This window comes from Vespula vulgaris, chromosome 7, assembly GCF_905475345.1.
Source record: "Vespula vulgaris chromosome 7, iyVesVulg1.1, whole genome shotgun sequence".
NCBI lineage: Eukaryota > Metazoa > Arthropoda > Insecta > Hymenoptera > Vespidae > Vespula > Vespula vulgaris.
Genome location: NC_066592.1, coordinates 3,994,280 through 4,019,484, shown reverse-complemented (window position 1 = coordinate 4,019,484; position 25,205 = coordinate 3,994,280). Strand labels below are relative to the sequence as shown.

The 25,205-nt window shown below is 30.6% G+C and overlaps 1 protein-coding gene across 3 annotated transcripts in view; it reads right to left on the bottom strand.

Annotated features, from left to right (window-relative positions):
* LOC127065417 (serine-rich adhesin for platelets) overlaps positions 1-18,921 on the bottom strand; it is an 88,952-nt gene extending 70,031 nt beyond the window's left edge. For 2 of the 3 annotated variants that reach the window (XM_050997723.1, XM_050997726.1), the window contains exon 1: positions 18,109-18,921. The gene's annotated coding sequence lies outside the window, so the exon portion shown is untranslated. Of the gene's footprint in view, positions 1-17,340; positions 17,947-18,108 lie in introns of those variants that run through there. The other variant, XM_050997725.1, reaches the window with a different exon arrangement.
* Positions 18,922-25,205: the final 6,284 nt, after the last annotated feature.

The following is a 25,205-nucleotide window of genomic DNA, read 5'->3' as shown; positions in this document are numbered from 1 at the left end:
CTTATGGAACAATCAAAGTGTATATGCCATTGAACGTTATGGAAACTTTGCGTGAACGTGTACGTGAGTTCATACGTCATCGTAATTTCCGAATTCGATGTTGCAAGCTAGTACAAGCGAAGTGCATCATAGACAGCATCTGATCGTATTTCTTGTCAGATAAGAGTATATATATATATATATATATATATATATATATATATATATCTGTGTGTGTGTGTGTATTATATAATAGACATTTGTATGTATGTGTATATATATATGTGTGTGTATGTATATATATATGCACCTGCATCGACAGAAAGCTTTTTCTAAGCGGTCTGAAACTCGAACGGTCAATTAACAAGACGAACTATCATCGGTTAACGATTCTTTCTCTAATAGTAATACGGAAGAGTCATTAATAGCAAACTACACGAATATATACTTCATTCTAATCTTGTTCTCTGAGAAAAGAAAATTATATTTAAAAAAGAGACATTAATAAGTTATATTTTATACATAAAAAAAATAGTGTGCTAAAGGGAGATGAAAAAAATAATGCAGAGAAAAAACTCTCTCTTACGAAATATTCGAAAAATATAAGAGAAAGAGAGAGAAAAAAGGAGAGAAAAAAAATAAAAGTCATATTTCAAATAATTTTTTATATCCGTTTTTAAATAATATTTTATACCTAGGTATAAAAATTGTGTCCTTGATCAAAAGAAAAATGTAAACGCAAAATTCACTTACGAAATATTCAGAGAAAGAAAAAAGAAAGAAAGAGAAATAAAAGTCATATTTCAAATAATTCTTTTTAGACCTTTTTAAATAATATTTTGTACCTAAGTATAAAAAATTATGTGCTTGACCAAAAAAGAGAAATGCGAATAAAAAATTCTCTTACGAAGTATTCGAAAAGGAAGTAAAAGAAAACAGGAGAAAGAAAAATAAAATTCATTTTTTAAGAGTAGTATTACCAAAGTAAGATGAAAAATAAAAATGAAATAACCCGATGTATTTGTTATTGAAGATCTATGGGAAGTAAATTTTTCGCGAATTTGAACTGGACAAATACTACATAAAACTATGGAAAAAACCTCGGACCTCCTAAAAATTCTGACCGCTCTACTCAAGGGAAATCGAATTCGAAACGAGGGTGAACAGTGGAAAAAGGGTGGGAGAATTCCGTTCCATGCGCTTTTATAACGCAATCAACTTCTTCTATAGTCGAACGCGATAGTTTTGTAAACTCTATTTCGAAATGCCGTCGAAAAGGAGTTTTCAAAAAATGCCACCTTTTATGTTCTATTTCATCTCCTCTAGCAAACACACGTGCGCGCACACAACGTACAAACTAGTTATCACCATTATCTCCATTTTCGTAAATATCTCTTTCCCTCTTTCTCCCTCTCGTTATTATTATATTATATATTATTATACACATTACGTTATTATATTACACAGGATGGATCAAAAATTCATAGATGGATTTTAAAAATCAATTACTCTTTTTTCACATTTTTCAAACTAATTTTTCTTTTCATTAAAAATTCTGAAAAATCTCGAAAAAGAATATTTGAGTTTTAAAATCGTTTGAGAACTTTTGGCCAACTCTGTATTATTATTGTCGCTGTAAATCATATTTTAAATTGTGCGAAAAAAATTCCACATAAAAGTCTCGATAATTCGTTTGAGAAGGTATTTCTTCAAATTAGCATGAAACGATAGTCCTTGAGAAAATAAAAAATATGAAGAAAAAAATAGTTGAATAAGTGATCTATCAAATTTCGATCTATCGATGAATAAAAATCATATATATTCACGAACGAAATCTCAGCGATTTGTCTCGTTTAATGGTTGAATTATGCAGGAAGAAAATCCATACAAAGACTCCAAGGTTTATTTTCGTAGTCACGTATGGCACATCACGAAAAGCGTGACTCCTTCCGAAAGGACATCCCAAGTCGACCAATACATATATAGATATACATATCACGTGTGCACGTTTCGAATAAGACCGTCTTTTCGATTTCGAAAAAAATATATGTATGCATCTGTATATACTTATCTATACATGCATATCGATGCTGTCATAGCACAAATCGAAAAGGGTAGAGAGAAAAAGGGTCATCTTTCTCGAATTTCCAAATCCATCAAAAATAAAAACAAGAAATACGAAGTGAATGCGTCGAAGGTAAAAGAAAAAAAAATCTATAAACTTTTCCTATCTAATTTATATTAAATATTTAGTGAAAGAAAACAAAAATTATACTCTACGATTATTAGTTTTGTAATCATAACACAGATTTATTTTTCAATTTAGATTTAAACTATTTTTGAAAGGATTATTAAATTATTTAATTTTTATCCCAATAAGATTTATAAAATGTAGTATTAATATTACTATCAGAAAGGTCGTATTTGTGATTTTGAAATCTAAAAAAAAAAAAAAAAGAAAAAATCAGCCTAAGAAGTCTCGAAAAAGAATAGATCGAATATTAATATCACTTACAGAACCTTCTATTATTAATAATCGATACTCTACAAAATAAAATAATAAATTGGCGGAATCACGGAACAGTTCGTGTTGTTGAAAGGAAAAAAGTACTAAATACGTCTAAAGGGACGTGTGTGATCAATGTTCCCAATAGCTTAACTAATTCAAACGTAAACGTATTTCATTCGCCATGAGCGTTGACCTAAAGACTTATGAAACTTTAATAGTGCGAGAATTATTAATACGATTCGCATGATGTCACGTTTAATATACCAGCGAATATTACAAACAAACAAACAAACAAACGAACGAACGAACGAACGAACGAACGAACGAACGAATGAACGAACGAACGAACGTTATTAAGCATCACGATAATGTCGACGAACGCGTTAGGTCAAAGCAAGCAAACAGTTTAACAATGTGTGCTCTTTGAATCGTTCGTTCATCCAGGAGAGCAGGATCGTTCGGACGAGATAACGATAACAAAACGACAACAACGAGAGGTAGAGAAAGAGAGAAAGAGAAAAAGAGAGAAAGAGAGGAAGAGGGGGGAGATAAAACTCGGATTATAAAGAAAAACAAAGGACCATGAGCAGAAACGAGGCCGGCCCTGTCGAGTTTTCCTACTGAACAGTCTGATAAAATGAAAGCAAGCAATCGAGAAAGGGTTTCCCTTTATTTCGTGTTCTACATTGAATGCCTATATATTTTTTATATATGTAATATACTTATTATACCTATTATGTTTATGTGTAATAAATAAAGTTGATTAATAAACGTATTTCCTTATCTTTTTTTTTCTTTTATCTTTTGAAAAGTAACTTGATCAATTTATTAAAATAAAAAATAATGAAGATATAAAAGATAAATCCATGACGAAACACAAAGATACGTATCAGCTGATTGATAAACGCCATTTGTTTATTTCGTGTTATCCTTTAAAAAAAGAAAATTAATCTCTTATAAATTTATTATGAAAGAAAGAGAAGAAGAACAAAAAAAGAGGTAAATTTATGACAAAGTCACTATTGAAATATCAATTTAAAATATGAAAAGAAAATTTTTTCTCAATGAAACCGTATTGCATCTCTTTATCGATTCTTATTTACCAAGATGCTTAAACGAGAAGGAATCTTCGAATAGCATATGAGTAAGTGCTTACGTACCTACCGACATGCATATATACTATATATGCATACCTACGTTTATGCTCGGGAAAAACGTATTCTAAGAAAGGTGAACGATTTTCCGACAAGGTTGTAAGGCACTCCCAGAGTGCAAGTCAAACGTCTTATTCTGCGTGCATCGTTCAGAAATTCATGAAATTCGCCGCTAGGCTACATCTTCAATTTAATTCGAACGTGTGTGTGTGTGTGTGTATATGTATAGTAGATAGTATAAATATATATATATATACATAGTATAGACGATGCATAGGACGTTTAAAGTTACTAAAACATATCATTTTTCTTCTCTCCATTTTTTTTTATTATTATTATTATATTTCTCCCATCTTTTGAGATCACTTCGAGTAAAAATAGTAATAAAGAAAAAAAAAAGAAAACAATTTTTTAACGAACGTACAGCTTTGATACCGATTATTAATTATTCGCTTGAAAATTAATTAATATGATATATCTAATCATAAAATTAATATTCAACGGGTCTTTTGTGTTAGTATATTATCTAAATAATAGATAGCATATTATCTATTATATAATATATATATGTATATTTCAAAGCTTGTAATAGAAAGCCAATTTTGTACTCTATAATTAACTATTATATATATATATATATATATATATATATATATATATATATACACCAAAGAGATGTTACGTAAGATAATAGAAATTTCACTTTCAATAAATAACACAAAATTGCTGTTAAAAATTTTACATAATACACAATGTATTATTCTAATACTCTTCGTGCATGTATCTACATATGCATATACATTGCATTCTATGAATAAGTGTACTGAATATATATAGTAAAGGAAGTATAATTCATGCAAATAGAGAAAACGCAATAGATCGTTCCTTCATCGTTGATGCATCAATATATTATATCTACGAGTTAAAATTGAGAGAAAGGAAGAGACGACCAGGAAGAGCAAATTGAATCTTATAGATTGAGAGAGAGAGAGAGAGAGAGAGATACATATATATACATAGCAAAAAGGATCTAAAGCATAGGATCAGAGATATAGCTATCTTTCAAACGAGCAATCAATCCTCTCCATCTCATCGACGATGTTTCCAACCAGATTTTACCCAACCCTTCATACTCCTTGACTTTCTTCCCTGTGATCTCTCTCTCTATCTCTCCCTTTCTTTTTTTCTTTCTATCTATTTCTATCTCTATATCTTTCTATCTCTATCCTTCTCTACATCTCCATTTAATTAATTAAACTTTTTGTTATTATTTAATTGAAATTATTAAAATACTTATCTCTAATTCTTTTACTTCATTTGAAATACAAGTTGGTACCAAAACTTCCTTAGTTTGTATTAAAAATAAAATAAAATAAAAAAATAAAAAAATCAACTACTCCTTTTCGTGAGACCTTTCACGTTAATTTTCTTTTCAACTACTTCAACTTTTGTAAATCCGCAAAAGCTAAGCTCATAGGACTCAACTGGATAAAAAAAAAATAAAAAGACGTTAAAAAAGAATAAAAGTAGCTGAAAAAATTTCATAGCAGAGAACGATTGAGTAATTTTTAAACATCCTCTTAAAAACTTCCGAATCTACCAAAAAACTTTACGCCTATCCTATGCATATATATATATATATATATATATATATATAATTATTAAAATAATTAATCGAGACAATAATTACGTCGACGATCAATTTAAAAAAAAAAATTTTATATTTTTATATAAAAATAAGAGAAAATAATATTCAGGCCGATATATTAATAATAACATCAACAATAACTTTTATACGATCCTTTGTGAGATCGTACAATATCGCGTCTTATATAAGCTCACAATCGAGATATAAATGATCTATCTTATCCTATGTATCCCATTTATATATCCATCCATCCATTCCATCCATTCATCCATCCATCCATCCATCCATCCATCTATCTCAATCTTCGTGTGTTCTTCCATTTGGAAAATCGTCGAAATGTCAGCGGTTTACCATTGTTAGGGAAACATGGCGGCAATTAGGACATTTCCAGACTTACTATATATATATATACATACACACACACACACAGACACAACGTGATGCGACGGTTTACGATTCCAGAAGTAGGAGAACAAAATGTGAGATTGCTATCTTAGTAGGTAGACACACACACACACACATGCGCGTGCGCACGCAATATAGATATATACATATATGTATATGATATGTAATATCTATATATATATATATATATATATATATATATATATATATATATACTATGTAATAGCTTGTGTGTGTATGTACATGTAATACACACACACACACACACAAATACATGCAAGTCTTGTATACAGGTTTGCGTCTTACTCTCCCTTTGGATCAACCTCAGTCGCTTCTCTTGGATTAAGCACGAACCTTTCTTGCTTCACCGTCATCCTTATCGTGATCACTTTGAACGATTACCTTCTGTATCTTGTAAAAGGAACTACTTGTGATATAGCGATCCACTATTTTCTCTTTGAAAAACTCCATTGAAATCTTTCAAAAAGAATTTTAGATAACATCGTATCTAGGTATATGAAATTATTTTTAATTTCATTTTTGTTTTTACTATTTATTTTTATTTTATTAAACAAGATTTCTAAAAGAGATCTTCTTCGTTTTATCAAACGTTAGGATCGAATTCACAAGCAACCTAAACGATTTACACCACTAGATGTTGTATTAAAAATAATCCTATCTTTTTGTATAAATAGTAATAAATAATCAAAAAGATATAAGATAATCGGATAATGTCATATAATTTTTCTTTTCTTTTTTAAAGAAACGAAATTTCACTTTTAATGTAAATTCTGTTCATTCCTATTATATCAATAAATGAAACATTTCTTTTATTTCGATTTATGAAAAACGATGTTTGAACATTCATAACGACAAGAATTTCTCGTTGAAAAATTTTCTTTTCACGTCACAAAGACTTTAGGAATTCTCTCTTTTAAACTTCTCTTTAAAAAAGATAACCTTCGTTACACGATCGGAAGGTTTGCTTTTCTTGAATATTTCCAGATAGTAGATTCACCTATATATACATATATATATATTCATGGAATGGAGCTTCGTGCAAAAGAAAATCATTCGATGAAAAACTTCAATTGGGTAACGAAGCATTGGTATAGGTTCTCTCTATTTCTCTTTCTCTTTCTCTCTTTCATACAGTCTTTCACTCTCTTGAAAGCACGAATTGCAACGAATAGTTAAAATTAGAACAGAGTCTGACGATTTCACAAAAATTCGATATGCGAAGAAGCGATCTATATATTTGTGTGTGTGTGTGTGTGTGTGTGTGTGTGTGTGTGTGTGTATAAAACGTACAAAATGTCTCTAAAGAAAGTACATATCTATTCGGAATCATAGGAAATACTTTAAGTAAAACTTACACGACCAAAGATGGTTTACCAAAGGGAATTTATACGACAGTACTTTGGTAGGGCTTTAAAAGGGATCTTCCCTACTGAATACTTCCTACCTACGATATACTTCAAGTCAAAGTTCCTTTCTAACAACCTCTCTCCCTCCCCTAATAATTTCCATAACATTTAACCATGATATTCGACTGGGAAAATGAAAGATGCTTTTCCATCTTGAATTACTCACTACGACGTTTAATTACCTATGCACATTTAATCGATCAATTAACGAAATTTTGATCAGACAAATTACAAAAATATTTATCAAGTGTAACGAGTCCCGTATTAACGATAATTAAATTTACGAATTAATTTTTTTAAATTTACAATCTGTCTTCTACCTTTGTTCAATTCAAAGTTAAAACATAAAAAAAAAGGGACAGAAAGAGGATAACAAAAAAAGGAACAAAAAGAGAATTGAAAAAATAAAAGAAAAAAAAAAGCAAAACGAAACATAAAAGAGAAAAAAAAAGAAAAAAAAAAGAATGATCGACTGACAGACTCGCGAAATTTTCGAAAGGATCGATATTTCATGGGGGATGTATTTATTTGACTTTTGTTTAGTACGAATCATCCGAAAATGGCGAAAATTTATGCGTCGTTTCTCATTCGCTCTCATTGTAGGTGACGAAACGAGACAAAACGAGACGAGACGAGACGAAACGAAACGAGACGAGACGAAACGAAACGAGACGAGACGAGACGAGGCATGCGCTCTAGCAAAAGTACTGAAAATATACGTATGTATGTCGAATGCGCGCGCGGTCGATACAAGCCACCGCACCACCAAACCTGCCGCGTAAATTTTGTTAAATCGAACCGCTTTCGAAAATCTACGATCGCACCAACGATCCCTGGTCCTCCTCCTCCTGCTACCCCTCCTTCCTACTCTCCTCTATCTCCACCTCCCCCTCCCTACCCTTCACCACCTCTACCTCCTACCACCCCTTCGCGATTCTCTCTATTTCTATAGTCTCTCTGTAGTCCCTCCATCTCTCTCTTTCTCTCTATTTTTCTCTATCTCTCTCTCTCTCTCTCTCTCTCTCTCTCTCTCTCTCTCTCTCTCTCTCTCTCTCTCTCTCTCTCTCTCTCTCCCTTTGTTATACCACGGAAATTTTGTCGGAATTTGAACGAAACTCTATAAAATATACGCGACAGAATCACGAATTAAACGTCGATCGGAAAAGTATTGTTTAATCTTTTAATACATGATTTATTTGTTTATTTATTTATAGTCCGTTCTTTTTTCCCTTCTTCTTTATAAACGTTTCGAAAGGAAAAAAGAAAATTATATAATATAATAATTGACGTATCTACGTTTAAGTGGAATTGATATAAAAATTATATTATCATCATCATTTTGCCGTATGAGACTTAATGGAAAACTAAAGTGTTCCATATATAGTATAATATATTTCATTTGTTAACGTATGCGAGTAGATTTTCGATCGTATTATATGTTGGTATACATATGTATGGAATATATTTCGATTCGAAATATAAATGTAAACTCGAATTAAATATCGATCGGAAAAGAATCGTTTAGTCTTTTAATACATGATCTATTTTTTTTTTCTTAGAAATGTTTTAAAAAAATAGAATATATATATATTATATTAATTATCTGGTGCATATTAAAATGTATATTAAAATGAATATAAAATAGTATATTAAAATGAAAATAATATAAAAATTATATTGTCATCATTTTGTTGCATGAAATTATAAAACAACTAAAGGTTTGCATATATCGGATTGACGATTAAATAATGTCGAAATTTTCGATATATAAAATACTGGTGTTATTTAATTGGATATTAAAAAGTATTTTATTAAACAAAATACTCTATAATATGTTATTTGTTTGAATGGTATACAACAAACATTTTTTTCAATATAAAATACAATAGTGTTATTTATTTAGATATAACATACTAAATATTTTCAATAAAAAATACCAATATTTATTTGAATATAAATTACTAAAAATTCTGACAGTACTTACCGACCAATCCGATACATTTTAATCTGTTGACCGAGTAAATATTTGATTGATAAACGTGTATGTGTACGAAATTCGTTTCCATTCAAAATATAAAAATATATGAATGAAAATACATAGCTTTGGATCAAATTAATGAATGATCAAAAAAGATAATAATAATCGAAAGTAATAATATTTTCTTTAATTAAACCATTTCTCTTTTCCGGTTAATAATTCAAGGATTAAACCGATAAATTAATTTATTATAAAATTACGATCGAATAAAATTCCTACGTGCTCACATATGAGCCAGTGATTACGAAAGTGATCTGAATTGTTTAAAAGATGTTAAAAAACATATTACTTTTACCATACACGTTATAAAAAAATAATATATTACTTAGATATCTGGCACCTACTCATAATTAACACATTCAAATAATAATAATAATATTTCATACTTTGACAAGTTTGATATTAAAAATTTCACGAATTTGTATACCTGCATATTTATTAAGTAAAAAAAAAAAAAAAAATCATTTGAACGTGTTAATTGAATTAATTATCGTATATAAGCGATAATGAACGATTATCGATCGTCTTGTCATCAATTCAACGTGGTGATATGTGTCCGTGTATGTGCTTATGTATCATCAATTATATATAATAAACCTTGATGACTCCTTAATCCGATTAAGGATTAAATGGCGATAACACGTTGAATACCATGACAATCGAAGTATCATTGAAAATGTTTCTAAACTCTGTTTACCGCATCATCGTGTTAATCAACGTTCGATAATTTTAATCGTATTACTTGATGGACCTCAATACAACTTCAAATTGACTTACGCGTGAATCGTGATTGTCACAATTGCCAATTAAAACGTTCCCTTCGTAATCCCGTTTATCATAAATGTAATTAAATTTTACTTCGCTACCAGGTATATATATATATATATATATATATATATATATATATACACACGTAAATACCTATATACGTATACACGTATTTATAAAAAAGTTTCAAAATTCTAGTTCGAAAAATTGCATCCAACGATAAAAAAAATATCTCTCGCAATTGAACACACACGCACGCAAACACGCATTCTATAAACTTTCATCCCTTCCCACATAGTAAATTAATTTTTTAAGCAGTCTCGTTTAATTATTTTTAACGATTTATATTTAATTATAATATAACACCTGAATATTTCTAGATCGTGTTAAAGACTATCTTGCGGTAAAAGTTATTTCTCGAAAATGAAGATATATTCGTTTTCAAGGATACACTGCTGCTCGCCATGCAATACCGTAAAAATGTTCAGAATACTTTTTACTATACTTTCAAAGAAAGAACAGCAGAAACATTGGACTTTTAATGTATAAAAGATATTTGTAATTTTTCATATTTCTCTTTCTTTCTTTTTCTCTCCTTCTCTCGCGACTTTTTATATCTTGTTACCTGAGTGATTATTTAACACTTTTAAATAAAATAAAGTAAGAAGTGAATTAATAAATATTCTCTGAAAATAATCTAGCGGTGGACACGTTTGAGAGCGAACCGATTACATAAGTAGACTCTTTTAAAAGTTAACTCAAGGATTAAAGTTATCGAGATTGAGTCTCATTGTCAATGGACAATATTTTCGTGTCCCTGGTCCCTACTCTCTTTCGAAGGTTCGAAAGTGTCAAGAACACTTGTAGCATGCTCGTTAGCTCGCTATAAACGATATCCACCTAACAACATCTGGCTATTTCGCATAATAAACGTCTCGCATATATCCGGTTTTGTACGTAATTGATTCTTCGATTTATTGAAGTTTCCTTATATATATATATATATATATATATATATATATATATATATATATGCGTGTGTGTGAATAAAAATTCTTTAGTCCTATTATAGATCAAAGTATTAAAATTGTTTAAGTCCTGATTTGTTTATGTTGTTGAAGCAAAAATTAATAAATAAATAAAATTTAACGCGTTAGCAAATATTGAGAAATCAATTAATTATCTCTCACTCGAATATTTAAAAATAAATTACAATTCATTTGCTACTTGTATTACGTAAAAATTGAAAAATATTTCAAACGCCTTGTTTCTTTTTTACGTATCGTAATATACAAAGATTACTTATGATTAAATTAGAAAAAACGAAAAGAATTACTTCTTGTTCGGAAAAAATTTTTTACACGATTCCAATTAATATTTAAAAAATGTCCTTGAAATTCCGAATCGGTTTTATCATTTGAATGCTCTATATTACATAAAACGATAATGAGAAGTCGGTAAGCGTAGTCGTAAGCGCCACTTAAAAACTGGTTTTGGTGATGTAGGAGATACCTACGAGAAAAGTGATTGCTCCTGGCAAAAACTCTTGTCAGTATAAGTATAACGAGTGCACACTGATATTTTTCTGTACATATATAGCAGGAGAAAACACTTTAACTTAAGTGGTAATAACATAGTTTTGCTTTTTAATTCTTAGCAATCTCATGGTATCGATAATATATAAAACGTTCGACGATGTTACAATTAAATAGAATAGTGTTTACGCAATCTATTCGATCTATCGAACAAATTGTCAAAAAGCTTTCAACAAAATGTTATACTCTATCTCTCTCTCTCTCTCTCTCTCTCTCTCTCTCTCTCTCTCTCTCTCTCTCTCTCTCTCTCTCTCTCTCTCTCTCTCTCTCTCTGTCTATGATAAAACCAATTTTTTCACAATACTTAACTAAAACGAAACAAAATCGTATTCATTAGTACACTCTCTCGAAAATTAAAGGAACAAAATTTTTTTGAGGGAAAAAAAGAAAGAAAAAAAAAGGATCATTGACTTCAAAGCGCATTATCGATGTAACGTCGAAATAGTTAACGCTCTTACATTTTGCAAAACGTCAATAACGATTACATCTTTTTCTAGCCATCGTAGATGGGATCGTGGGACGTAGTTTTGCGTCATGGTCTTGCTACTATAGCGAGGATTCGGTGAAGGCAAAGGAGTCACTTCGATATCAATCGGCATCTCGTACTTTCGTACCTTGGGAGAGATAAAAAATGGGTCGTACGCATTTCATTAAAAAGCGGACGAATTGCCTAACAGTCGTCGTCGGCCGTGTGTCTCCGTTGTTGTCCATAGACTTCTCTCTCTCTCTCTCTCTCTCTCTCTCTCGATCTCTTTCTTTCTCTCTGTCTTTCACTCTCTCTCTCTTTCTGTCGATTCAACACAACAATTCTGCGAGTGAGAGAGTGGGAATTAACGAGAACGCGGGAGCCACGATTAATTAACGTTGGCCTCCTCTCCTCACCAAGTTCGACCCACCTTGGGATTATAATTACGTGAACTTCGTCATTTCTCTCTCTCTTTCTCTCTTTCATTTTCTTCTTTATAACGGAACACCTTTCTTTTCCTCCCGTACACGAGCTCGATGAGATCGTTTAAAAAAAGAAAAATAAATAAAAAAAGAATAAAAGAATCGAGCTTGAACGCAAACAACAAAGTACACGAGAGAGTTTAAAGTAGAATTTATTATCTAACTAACGGTATATATCAACGTGAAAATTGTCTATATGCGATATATATTTTCGATAACGATAATGATAATTATAATGACAATGATTATAGGTATCTGATTGCGAAATTAATCGTGGCACGTCTCGAGAGATACTTACACGAGATTTTCAACAATAATAATACTCGTTTCTCTTCTTTCTAGTATCTTTCCTTTCTCTTATTGATAATAATGTTTATTCCTGTGTGACCGGAGCTAAATAAATATTATTCAATATGTAAAATTCGTAATATTATTGATATACTATCGTCGTTACGATAAATTCGAATTTATACATATTGGTAGTAAATATTAATATTCGAATATAAAATAATAATAATATTATTTTTGTAACGACACGACGTAATAAGATTTAACGAATATAAATCTATGAGTGTGCCTACGTGCGTTATATAAAATGAATAGAAATTGAAGGTCTGAAAGATTGAGATAGCTATGCCTTGAATTGGGCGTGTTAAAAAATAAAAATAAATATAGTTGTGTAAATATCTATTGCTATTAGAGTTTACAATCGATCACTTTCTCTCGTTATATTATATATTATGTTATTTCATTCTTCGTATATTATTCATCATCTTTTCTAGATCAATCAACGCGAACGTGTGACGTCGTTAATTAAGAATATACTCTCCCTTGATCTAAAATATTCGAAAGTGTGTAGTTACTTACGAAGTAGATACGTCGATCAAGGTAAAAACGGATTGAAAGGCCCGTACAACGCACAAAAGATACGAACAAAACCTGTTCGACCATTGAATTTCAAACTTTCGACATTTTGCATCGTATTCGCAGCTTAAGCGCGATGAATTCGGAAGTAGTCCTTTACTGAAATATTGGACTATGATTATCCGTTTTCACGCGAAAGTCGAAGTTAACAATACCCTCAGCTTTTATATATAAGTACATATGTACATGTTCATGTACAATATTCGCGAGAAATGAAATCATTGTATTCAAGTCGAGTTAAAAGTTTTTAAATAATTTTTTAAATCGATTACTCCTTTTAACGCGACTTTTCAGGCTAATCTTTTTTTTTCCCAATGACGAACAAAAAGATTTCTCGACTTGTGGTTTTGTAATCTATAAATAAAAAATTAAAAAACAGTAGACTAAAAAGTTCTCTCCTCAAAAGAGTAATCGATTCTTTGTTTTTTTTTTTTGTTTTTTACATCACATAGAATCTCTCTACTCTTACGCATAATAATATATTTATACTCCGTTATATCAACATCATAATTTATCTATATTAAAACCGTTCCTATACGGATACATATATTTTTTAATATACCTATATCATAATTTATTTATTTCTATTATAATAATTTATATTTAATTCTTCATAGATAATTCTGCATATCATAGTTTATTTATTTATTTCTATGGAAACAATTTAAATCGATTATTTCGTGAATAAATAACATGAAATAGATTTAATATTATAAATTCGTAATCAGGAAGATAAAATCGACTAATGCTAAGAGAAATAAAAGATTCAAGATCTTCCATCGTTCTCTCCCTTTTTCTCTCATAGGATATCGAAGGTTTGCATCGGAAATAAAATAAATTTCCGCAATGAGGAATCGACTGATACTAATTTGTACGAATCTCGTATTATAATGCAGAATCTCCTGCTGGGAAACGAAGCAACTCTGGTCGTTTATAACCCAACGCAAATTTATTTCCTTGTCACGATATTCTGGTACACTCGCACATACACAAATACACACATAAATTACGATATCGCGTATATATATCTCTCTACTAACGAAGATTTGGCGTGTACCTACTTCTCCAGAAGAAAAAGAAAAAAAAAACAAAAAAAAAGAAAGAAACTACAGGAACTAAAGAACAGAATGAGAAAAGAAAAGAGAAGAGAAGAAAAGGAAAAAAAATTTTATTCGCGACGTATGTATAATATGTGTATAATCATCCGGACTTTTATCCTCTTTTCGTGCACGAACTGAAATAACGAATTTAAAATTACGAGAAAGAGAAAAGAGAGAGAAAAATTTCAGAAAAAAGATCTAAAAATCTTGGAAAACGTTAAATATTAAAGCGACGCGATGAACATTTCAAATTACAATTTCTTTTTTTGCTCGCTCACCACGAACGTAAAGACTTTCTTTCTTTTTAAATAGATTTCTAAAATTAAATGAAATTTCCAATCGAATTACTCCGTTGACATTTCTCTATTCTTGGTGAGAGATATGTACATTTAAAAAAATTGTTCTCTTAAACGCGAACCTCTAAAACGAGATGCAAAATATTTCAATATTTTTTACGATCCTCTTCAAAGACGATAAAACTGCATTTTAAATTTCTTCGTATATTTCAATCAGATAAAAATTGATTGGAAAATTATCTATAGCGATAAAAAATATTTAAAAGTTACAATACATGTCTTATATAATTAATAATATACAATATTATCTTTCGATTCAATAGCCGTATCGTTTTCCGATCGATGAAATGCGCTTTAAGAGCTAGTAGTGCAGGTCAATATGATGTCAGACATTCCCCTTTAAAATGCTTCGATACAAAATATATTACGAAAAATAAATATTAACATATCGAGAATACAAAATTTTTTAAGTAAACTAAATCATCGCATCTATCCAATTTTGAAACACGTTAATTCAACTTAACTAATTAATTTTTAATTATCTTACGTTAACCATCAACTCTTAACGATTAAAATAAAGATATAGAAATTTTTATATTCTTGTTAAATTAATTGAGTTAATATGCTTTGGTAAATATTTTGTAAAAATACGTTTAAATCGATTAATCGATACTAAGTAGATACCGGAATATGATAGATGTACGTCGTTATAGAAGGCTCTTATATAGGGTGAGTTAAAAATTGTTAAATAACTTTTAAAATCACCTAAATGATCTGGTATCGAAGAAGAGTACGGTAATGACCATAATTTTTTTCGAGAGATCTTAGGCTAATATTATTCCTATTCTTCCTTACTCTCTCTTTGTTCAGATTGTGAAACTACAAGCGTAGAAACTTTTGGTTCATCCTATATAAACGCACTACTCAATTACGAATAATTTAAGCAACCAAATATGTCATGTGTGTGTGTGTGTGTGTATGTAACATGTGTATATATATATGTATATATACGCTCTATTTCCAGGTTTGCGAACATCAGCGAGAACATAAATGGTATGTGGCCACGTTCGATCGTTAACTAATTCAGATCAAACATCTATACCATATATGTACACTATATATGTATATACGATTTATAGAAATTAATCCTATTAACGATAAAGATATTTATTTATCAAAATTAAATGAGATTTCGACGAAATGAAAACGATTACTAACGTTTCATTGAAACTAATGAAATGGAAATGATTTTTCAAACGTATCATACATATATATATACACGCACGAAGTACAAAAAGAATTATTTTAAAAGGAGAAAGTTTGACGGGTTTCGTAGGGTGTCAAAGTTCAAACGTATATTAGAGAATCGAGAACACGAAATACCGTATTTCCGGCACGAACATAGTGGCAAAAATACAACTTCGGCAAGTTTGTCAACTCGGCTAAACGTAAAGTTTACGGTACAGAGGGCCCTGCCTTCTTTCGTCGAGAAAAAGAGAAATAGAGAAAGAGAAAGAGAAGGAGAAAGAAAAAGAAAATAAAAAGACTTAGTGGTAACGTCGAGTTATAATGTTATGTGTATAATCTCTTCGAAACATCGCCGTCAGGAACCTTAAAATATGTCTCTAGCTTTATTCAATTTTTTTCTTTTTCTTGTAATCTCTATATCAGCACATTTTCTAACTTTTTCGATCGTAACAAGTAGTAAAAAATACATTTTACATTTGAGGGATATATACATTACAGATATGTATATAAAATATATAGCTGTAATTATATATTTGATATATAGCAAAGTATATAATATATAAAATATATAAAATATGATCAACGTTAATCAATTTTTCTTATCTATATATATATAAGATAAGATATTCACTAAAATTGTAATACATTTGTACATAGATAAAACAAAAAATATATGTATGTATATGCGATACGATTAAGTTTATTTATACGGTAAAGTTCATAAAACGTATTAATGATCTTTAAGAATATCTAGAACACAATTGTATCATCAAGTTTTACCTTTCAAGCTGTATTAGATAGATACAAGTAGTAAAGACAGACAAAAGTTGACTTACAGAGTCGTGGAATTCTAAGACTTCAATTTAAAACTTTTTAGGTAAGTTAGTATGTTAGTTACAAGTATCAAATAGAAATCAACTATCCCTCTACGCTAGATATTTCTTTACTTAAATAATATATTGTTTTAATTATACTAAACAGAATAATTTCAAAAAAAATATAATGTGAACAAATAAATTAATTAATTAATTAATTAATAATGATAATAAAAAAAATAATACCATAAGCCAAGAACACTGTATGCATACATACAATATATGATATTTTCTCTCCTGTTTTATGAATGAGCGAATCGTTTAATTGGTGCTCGTTCCGTATTGATTCTTGATCGTAGGTAGACGTGTAAAACGCGTTGTTACTAAGGCTAGGTTATGTTGATACATATTTAACGTCGTATAACGATGACGACGTACAGTTTCAAACAAGAAAAGTTCATGCGGTAATAATGTTTTCGAACTAACCTTTTTCTTGAGTTTCTGCGCTGCATTATATAATTAAATAGGAAAACAAGGCGAACGACAACGGTGACCATAAATTCGGTAAAATCTAAGCACTCAGCGATGAACTTACACGAATATAACTACTAATATAATTAATAATTTATGATAAAACTCATTTACTTATCGTAGAACAAAATTACTTCTTTCATAGTTTCAAAAAATATGGGATAGTTGATCGACGCAATAAAATATCCACGCCGTTACTACTACACAACCCGCAACAATGCAAAATACTTATTAAATATTACTACGCATAAACTTTCAAATATTCGTAGGACGCACCACCTACCGGAGGCAAAGTTTATTACAACAAAGAGAGAGAGAGAGAGAGAGAGAGAGAGAGAGAGAGAGAGAGAGAGACTGTTATAATACGAAATATAACAAAGGACGTAAACTTGACGAGCGTTAACGTAGAAAATACATCCAAACTTTACATCAAACTATTCTAGTAATAATGTAAGTTATAATATTATACACATTCTTAATATAAGTTCTACACGACGTCAAAGAGAATATTAATAAGAGTAATAATATCACGAAGGATACGAGAAGAGCGTTTGAAGCATCTTGCTTCGCGCCATTTAGGTTCAATCTTCTTTCCTGATCGAATTCTTACGCGAACTAAAGAAATTCTCAAACTACTGAGTAAATTGAAAAATAAAGAGAAAATAAAAAATAATAATAATTATTATAATGATAATAATAACAATATAAAAATTGTATACTCACGTAAATGATTAACCAAGATATTTTACCCTGAAGAAAGAGAAAGGTCGAAGAGGTTAACCCGATGTTTACGGGTAGATGGGAAAGCCTTGGAGTTTCTTCTCGGATGTGCAAGAAAAGAATGTAAGAAAGAAAAAGAAAAAAGGAAACGCACCAATGTAAAATAATCGATAAAATATCCTGTTATATTGTCGACACGTTTCTTTTTATTAAATTCTTCTCGTACGATTCTATCACGTGGCGACTTTTACGATGTTACACGCGAAAGTCGAAGAGATCGAATAGTAAACATCGCGGATGAGTCGCGTCGCGATACTGACGAGTCCTCGAGGCAGCGTGTAAACCTCATGCTACGGGAGAACCGACTACCCCCACCACAATGCCATCTGCCAGCGCTCTCGCCCTTGCGCGCAATCCTACCCCTTCCTATATCCTCTTTCTCTCTCTCACTCTCTGTCTCTCTCTCACTACCTCTTTCAACTTTACATTTCTTCTGTCTTTTTCTCTCTTTTTATTCACTACTCGCTCTCGCTCTCGCTCTCGCTCTCTCTTTCTCTCGTTTCATTCGCTATTCGTTCTCTCTTTTTCTCTCTCTCGGTCTATCTTTCTTTCGCTCACTCTCAAACTCTTCCTCTCACTCTTCTCTCACTCTTTTCACACCTTCTTCTTTACATCGAAGTTCCTTATTTTCTTCTCTCAAATCCATGAGTACCCGCAAAGTAACTTTTTCCTTTCCTCGTTTGTCACCGATTCTTCCTTAAATCATAGTCCAACGGTATATGTATATATAATTCTTTGAAACTCTTCTATGTTCTAATTCTTTTATGTTTTATTTCTTTATATGTATTTCTACGATTGATTCTATGAGTATTTATTTAAAGGTTCGTATCAATGCTTATTTATATTGAAACTTTGGATAAGTATATATTTGTTTTATATCGAAAAATTTTTTCGGTGTAAACGTATAATTATGTTTCATGTATATAAGTATTGATTTCTCACTTTTAATAATTATATTTTATGCGAAAATTGTCATTGTATATGATATACCTATGTTAGATATTACTAATGATACTTATGATACATAATATTATCTGTGTTATATTAATTTATAATACATAATAGTATCTATATTATAACAAGATATATAATAGTAGATAATGATGTTATGCTAACTTATAATACATAATTAATATATCTATGTTATGTCAACTTGATAAATAATAATATCTATGTTCTGCAAACTTATAGTATATAATTCCCATGTGTATATTTATAATAAATGGACTCATAAATGTGTATTGGACTGTTAATTTAAATTACATTTACGTGAAATTCATCTTCGTATCGAAATAAATAATAAATCTTGTAGATTACCATATAAAAATTATATGAGATGAAATAAAATGATGACACGAATATTGCATCGATAGAAAGACAAATTTTATCTTCCGTGCAATTCGAAACGGACAAGCTGGCAAACGAACGAACGAGTGAACGAACGAACTGAACGAGAAGATATCTGGATTAAGAAAGGTCGCATCCCATTCCTTTCTCTCTTTCGAATCTGAGGTAATACAGCAGTAGGCGATCTTTCATGGCACTATCCAACGTGAATCCTAACACACGCGTATCGTATTTCTCGATGCAACTTCGATACGCGATAAATAAATTCGCTCTGCTCTATTCCAATAACTACTACAAACTACTAAAAATCTATTCTTTGAAATTCGTACAACGCAATCGATCTCGAAATTTATGATCGAGAAAATGACGAAATTAAACTATGCGAAATCAAGATGCGCGATCACATTAATTACAAAACTGTAATCCGTCGAAATGCAAATCTGTTAATCTCTTTCACTCTTTCTCTCTCTCTCTCTCTCTCTCTCTCTCTCTCTCTCTCTCTCTTGATATCTTAAATTACTTAAATTATTGATAGATTAGGCAAGGTAAAGAGAGGCCGACGTGATCACGACGGAAGCCGCAAAAAGCATTTGCGGTTAAATCGTTGGTACACTCCTTTTGTTAAAATATTAAGAAGGAGAGGAACGAACAAAAGAAAAAAAAACATAAAAAAGATAAAAGACGAGAGAAATAAAGATAAGGAAAGAGGATGGGATATAAAGAGAGAGAAGAGAAGATGAGTATCTATCGAAATAAGTTGACGACGACGTTTCTATTTATTTTTAAACGGCAGGAGGTCTCTGACCGAAAAGACAATAAAAGATCGAAAAGAGAGGAATATTACATAAACAAAGGTAAATGGGTAGCAGTACGATGCGTATAGCTTTAAGGCTAACATTTTCTTTCTCTCTTTCACCACCTATCATGTATGTGTATATACATATACAAGAGAAACACACGCAGAAAGAAAGAGAGAGAGAGAGAGAGAGATGATGTTACTTTTGTGACTTCATCTTTCTCACACTCACTATTCCGCACAGGAAGATCCATTCCTTCAACTTGCAACGACCGAGAACAGCTTTCTCCGTTGGCTAGAGTAAGTAAGTACTTACTTTCTCTCTCGTACTCTCGTAGAAGTCCATCTGTCACTTTCATCCTCCACTTTGCCCTTATCGTCGACAGCTATCGCACTTTACTGCCGGCCACCGTCTCGTCTCTTTCTTTCCTTCTCTATCTTTCTTTCTAAACCTCTATCTCTCTCTATATCTCTATCTCCGTCTCTCTTGCTATCTTTCGTAAATGAGCTTTCTACCTTCCGAGCCACCTTTGAATGTACTACGTTAAGAACCGATAAAAAGGGATGTCTCGTTATTGAGGATTAATACGAATATCTCGAATACTCTTCGTTTAGTTCTTTTTCCTTTTACATTTCCTTTTTCAAACAAAATTTCATCGTATCTCTGCTATTGATTCGTCGAGCGAATCTAGAAATTGTTTCTACAAAAAAATAACTTTCATTTTTTTATCGAATCGATTTACGGATATTCTCGAAACGAAATATGAATTTATTTTTTGTGAAATATTATTTCTTTCTTTTTTTTTTTTTTTTTTATAGAAATGCTAATTTTCCTGAATTATTACGTCACAAGGATGAGATCTCTACTATTCATAGTTTCAGAATTATACATTTTCAAAGTTCCTTCGATTTTGTAAAAAAAAAAAAAGTCATCTCGGAATTTATGACGAGTTTTGAAATGAAAAAAATTATCTGAGAAATGGCAAAAAAGATCTTCTGCTACGGAATATTATCAAAATAAAAAAATATAAATGAAAAAGTATGAGTACGACAAAAAATATATATAGTAAATTTGAATAATTGTTCGAATTTATAAAAGCATAAAGAAATACTTTCACAACAAACTTTGATATTTCATATTTTCGTCATTCACTCGACTGCAATTATCAAAATATTGTCAAACGAATTTATAGAATATTTTTCAACGAAATCAAGAAAAATTAATCAACTTGCCGATATGAAAATATAAAAATAGAAGATAAACCTTTCTATAACTATAACGAACGAACGTACGTACATACGTACGTATCTACGTTCTATGTATCGCATAAAATCGTTAAATAAAATAAACATAAAAATGTTTCACGTGGATATTTTCGTATGGAATTGCATCAATGTGTTTTCGTGGTAGGAAATGTCGGAAAAAGAATTCAACGTAGTTTAATCGGCTGTAGGTAGTCCGTATACGTAACATATGTGAATAATATATACATAGAAAACGATGATCATCGTGTATGCATATATATCTATATATCTATACGCGTGTGTATATATATATATGTATTAGTATCTCGTTGAATGACATGCTCTCCCACGCTTCCATAGATCGCACACAGCGAGAAAAAGAAGATCCGATTGGCTTATCCTGGAAGTTTTGTGAGAGAGATAGAGAATAGAAACATAGAGAAAGGGTAAGAGAAAGAGCGAGAGAGAGAAAGAGAGAGAGAGAGAGAGAAAGAGAAGGGGAAAGCAAGCGCATCCTCTTACCATTATACTACGGATACTAACAACGTGACCTCATTTTCATCTCCGATATTAGCCCTGACACACGACTATTGCTTTCGATTCCGCGAGATCCGATCAGGCTCGTGCATCCATAGACATCTTGCATGGTTAACCCTGAAGAGGTCATCCTTGCAAGTGAGAGCTAACACCGTTTTCGTAAATTCACGAAAGTATAAGATCGCTCTCACTCTCTCTGTCCCCCACTTACTTTACTCTTATTTTTTTCTTTCTCCAGGTCACAAGAAAAAGTAAATTTTTTCATTATTTCTTTTTTTAGAAAATCAATAAAATAAATGATTTGGATTTAATTATCAGATATACTCTTAATGTTTGACTTGAAATACAATTATTGAAAATGTATGTTTACTTTTGAATGAACTTCGTAAAATGTTTCGATTATTTGCAATTTGACGAATTAATTCTAAATAATTAAATTATACGAGATTATAATTCTTTTAATAGAAATATCTCGTATATCTATTTTTTTTAAGAAAATCAACGTTTTATACTCGACTACACTCACGATCATAATCGCTCACGATTTAGGAATAGATATCCATCTTCAATGACGGTACCAATTGTAATACATATATATTGTATATCTATACACATACATACATACACTTATATATATATATATATATATATATATATATAGTTTTTTAACAAATTCCTCGGAAGAGAAAGGATTGCTCAATTATTATCTCGCAATTCTCAATAACGTCATCGTCAAACGATTGTCGAACGGAACGACATCGGGAAGGACCTTTAAATACCGCAAAAGAAATAACACGTGATTCTACTTTTAGCTTTGCACAATAACCACCGTTTAAATTGTTACGAGTTGGATGACTCTTTTAGAGACCTTAGCAGAGAAGGCCCCGGGCTTAACGCTAATTTCCCCTGCAAATTTTTTTACTCTGAACAAGTACGATAAAAATCTTAGCCGTTCCAAACTCATCCTAAGCCAAAGGAATATTATTATTTCTTTTTCTTAGACGAAGGACTAACGATAGTGTACCTAAAAACTTTGGAAATTATAGACATGAGAATTATCTTTTGAAAAAAACGTCTAGAATATCCCTATAAGTAAATCTTTTTTTCGTCACTACAAAAAAGAATTATATAATGTAAAAATTGTAATATTATAATACCGATATAATCACATTATACTGAGTATGATTTATACTTGAAAAAAAAAAATCATTAAAAACTTTGAATATTTATGAAAAAGCAATTTCATGCCGTTAATCTTTTGTATTACGTTAAAGCATTTTCTTGTTCTTTTGTTGTGGAAAAAATATTATTTTCAACATATCTGTAATCGTTAAAATTAACATTTGTTAAAAATCTTTGATATAATAAGTCATATATAAAACCTTCGATTTGTCAGCAATACTCGTTTCGAAAAATGGAAGAAAAAGATACATGCAAAACGTAATATTTACTTACTTACTGATCCCTCCAATTTGTACATTTATCCCGATGAGTCACAAACGTTGAACCTAATTCGTTCGTACGTCCTCACTGATAAAAAATACCCTCCGAAGTAATCCTTCATCTCTCTCGCTCGTTTGTGAAGCTTATTAAGGGTTATTAGCCACTTTCGCTTTCCATTCGGTTTGTTTCGTGTCCGACAGAGAAAATGTCATCGTGAAATAGTTATCCATTACGCGAGGATCGCCGCGATTATTGTAGGAGGTATCGTGAGAGACCGGAGTGACTCTTCGATTCGATAATATCGCTAAAATTGAAGGAAACAAAAGGGATAATCGTTTCGTTTCTATCTCTGTATCCATCTCTGTATCTCTCTATCTATCTCTCTTTCTGAATCTTTTTGCTTTTTTTTCTATCTTTCTTTCTCTCGTTAATTTTCGATTGTCCAGTCATCTCGATTCTACTGATATTTACTGTGTCCGTTGATTAACGAATGAAAAGTTCATCGCTGTCTCATAAATCTTGGCCCACGATAAATTCTCATGAATAAAAGCCAATGCACATACATAATACGTGCAAGAAAGAGAGAGAAAAAAAAGAGAGAGGGTTGATGAAGGAATCAGGGAGGAATTCTTTCTAACGAAGAATACGACTCGTATACATCTTAATGATCTAATCGTTCTATGTGTATGTATATATATATATACACATATCTATTTTGCGACGAAGATAATCGATATTTGCCGTCTCGGTAAAAAAGAAATTCTTATCGAATCGAACATCTAAATGTTCTTAGCAACGTATCGAAGAAGAAGGACAATGATTTTTCTTCTTCTTGCCTTTTCGATTTGTACGTACTTAAAACATTTATTATTATTCCTAAGAAGGACATTTGCGAACGTGTCTAATGTAGATACTTACCGTATAAATAGCAACTTCGATTGCAAAATTGTTTATAGACATAATAATTGTACGATTAGAGAGATGCAAGCGTTATGTTTTTGCAATTCAAGAAAAAAAAACAAGTTGTTGTCTTTCGAATTGATAAAATAAATATTAAATAAATAATGGGGACATATAGATGCGTGTGTATATGTGTATGTGTATATATATATATAAAACGAAGATTAAAAAAAGTAGAAGTGAAGGATGAACCGGAAGTTTCTAGTTGATTTTAAAAATCAATTACTCTTTTTCGAGACATTTTTTAAGCTAATTTTTTTTCAGACTGTAAAAATTCAAATCTAGTTTGTTAAACTACAAGTCTAACTAATATTCTAAAAGGTTTTGAAAAAGAGTAATTGATTTTTATTATCACCTAAAAGCTTTTGTTCTAACTCTTGCAGTATGTATAAAATATAAGAGAAAAAGAATGATGTAATTTCATAAAAATGAATATTTAAATTATATAAAAAAAAAACATAAAATGTAAAAGATAAAACAATTAATAAAAGTATATCATCGTGTTCAAAAGATTATCAAATTTCTTAAGTAACCTTTGAAGCGAAACATTACTTCGTTATTTCGTAATCTCGTAAAATCTCGATATCGTAACGATATATGTAAGTCAGTCATTTTTGTTAAATGATTTCAATAAATACTCTATTAAATGTCATTAATGTGCTACACAGTAAATATTACAACATATTCATAGTGTATTATGGTATCGTTAATA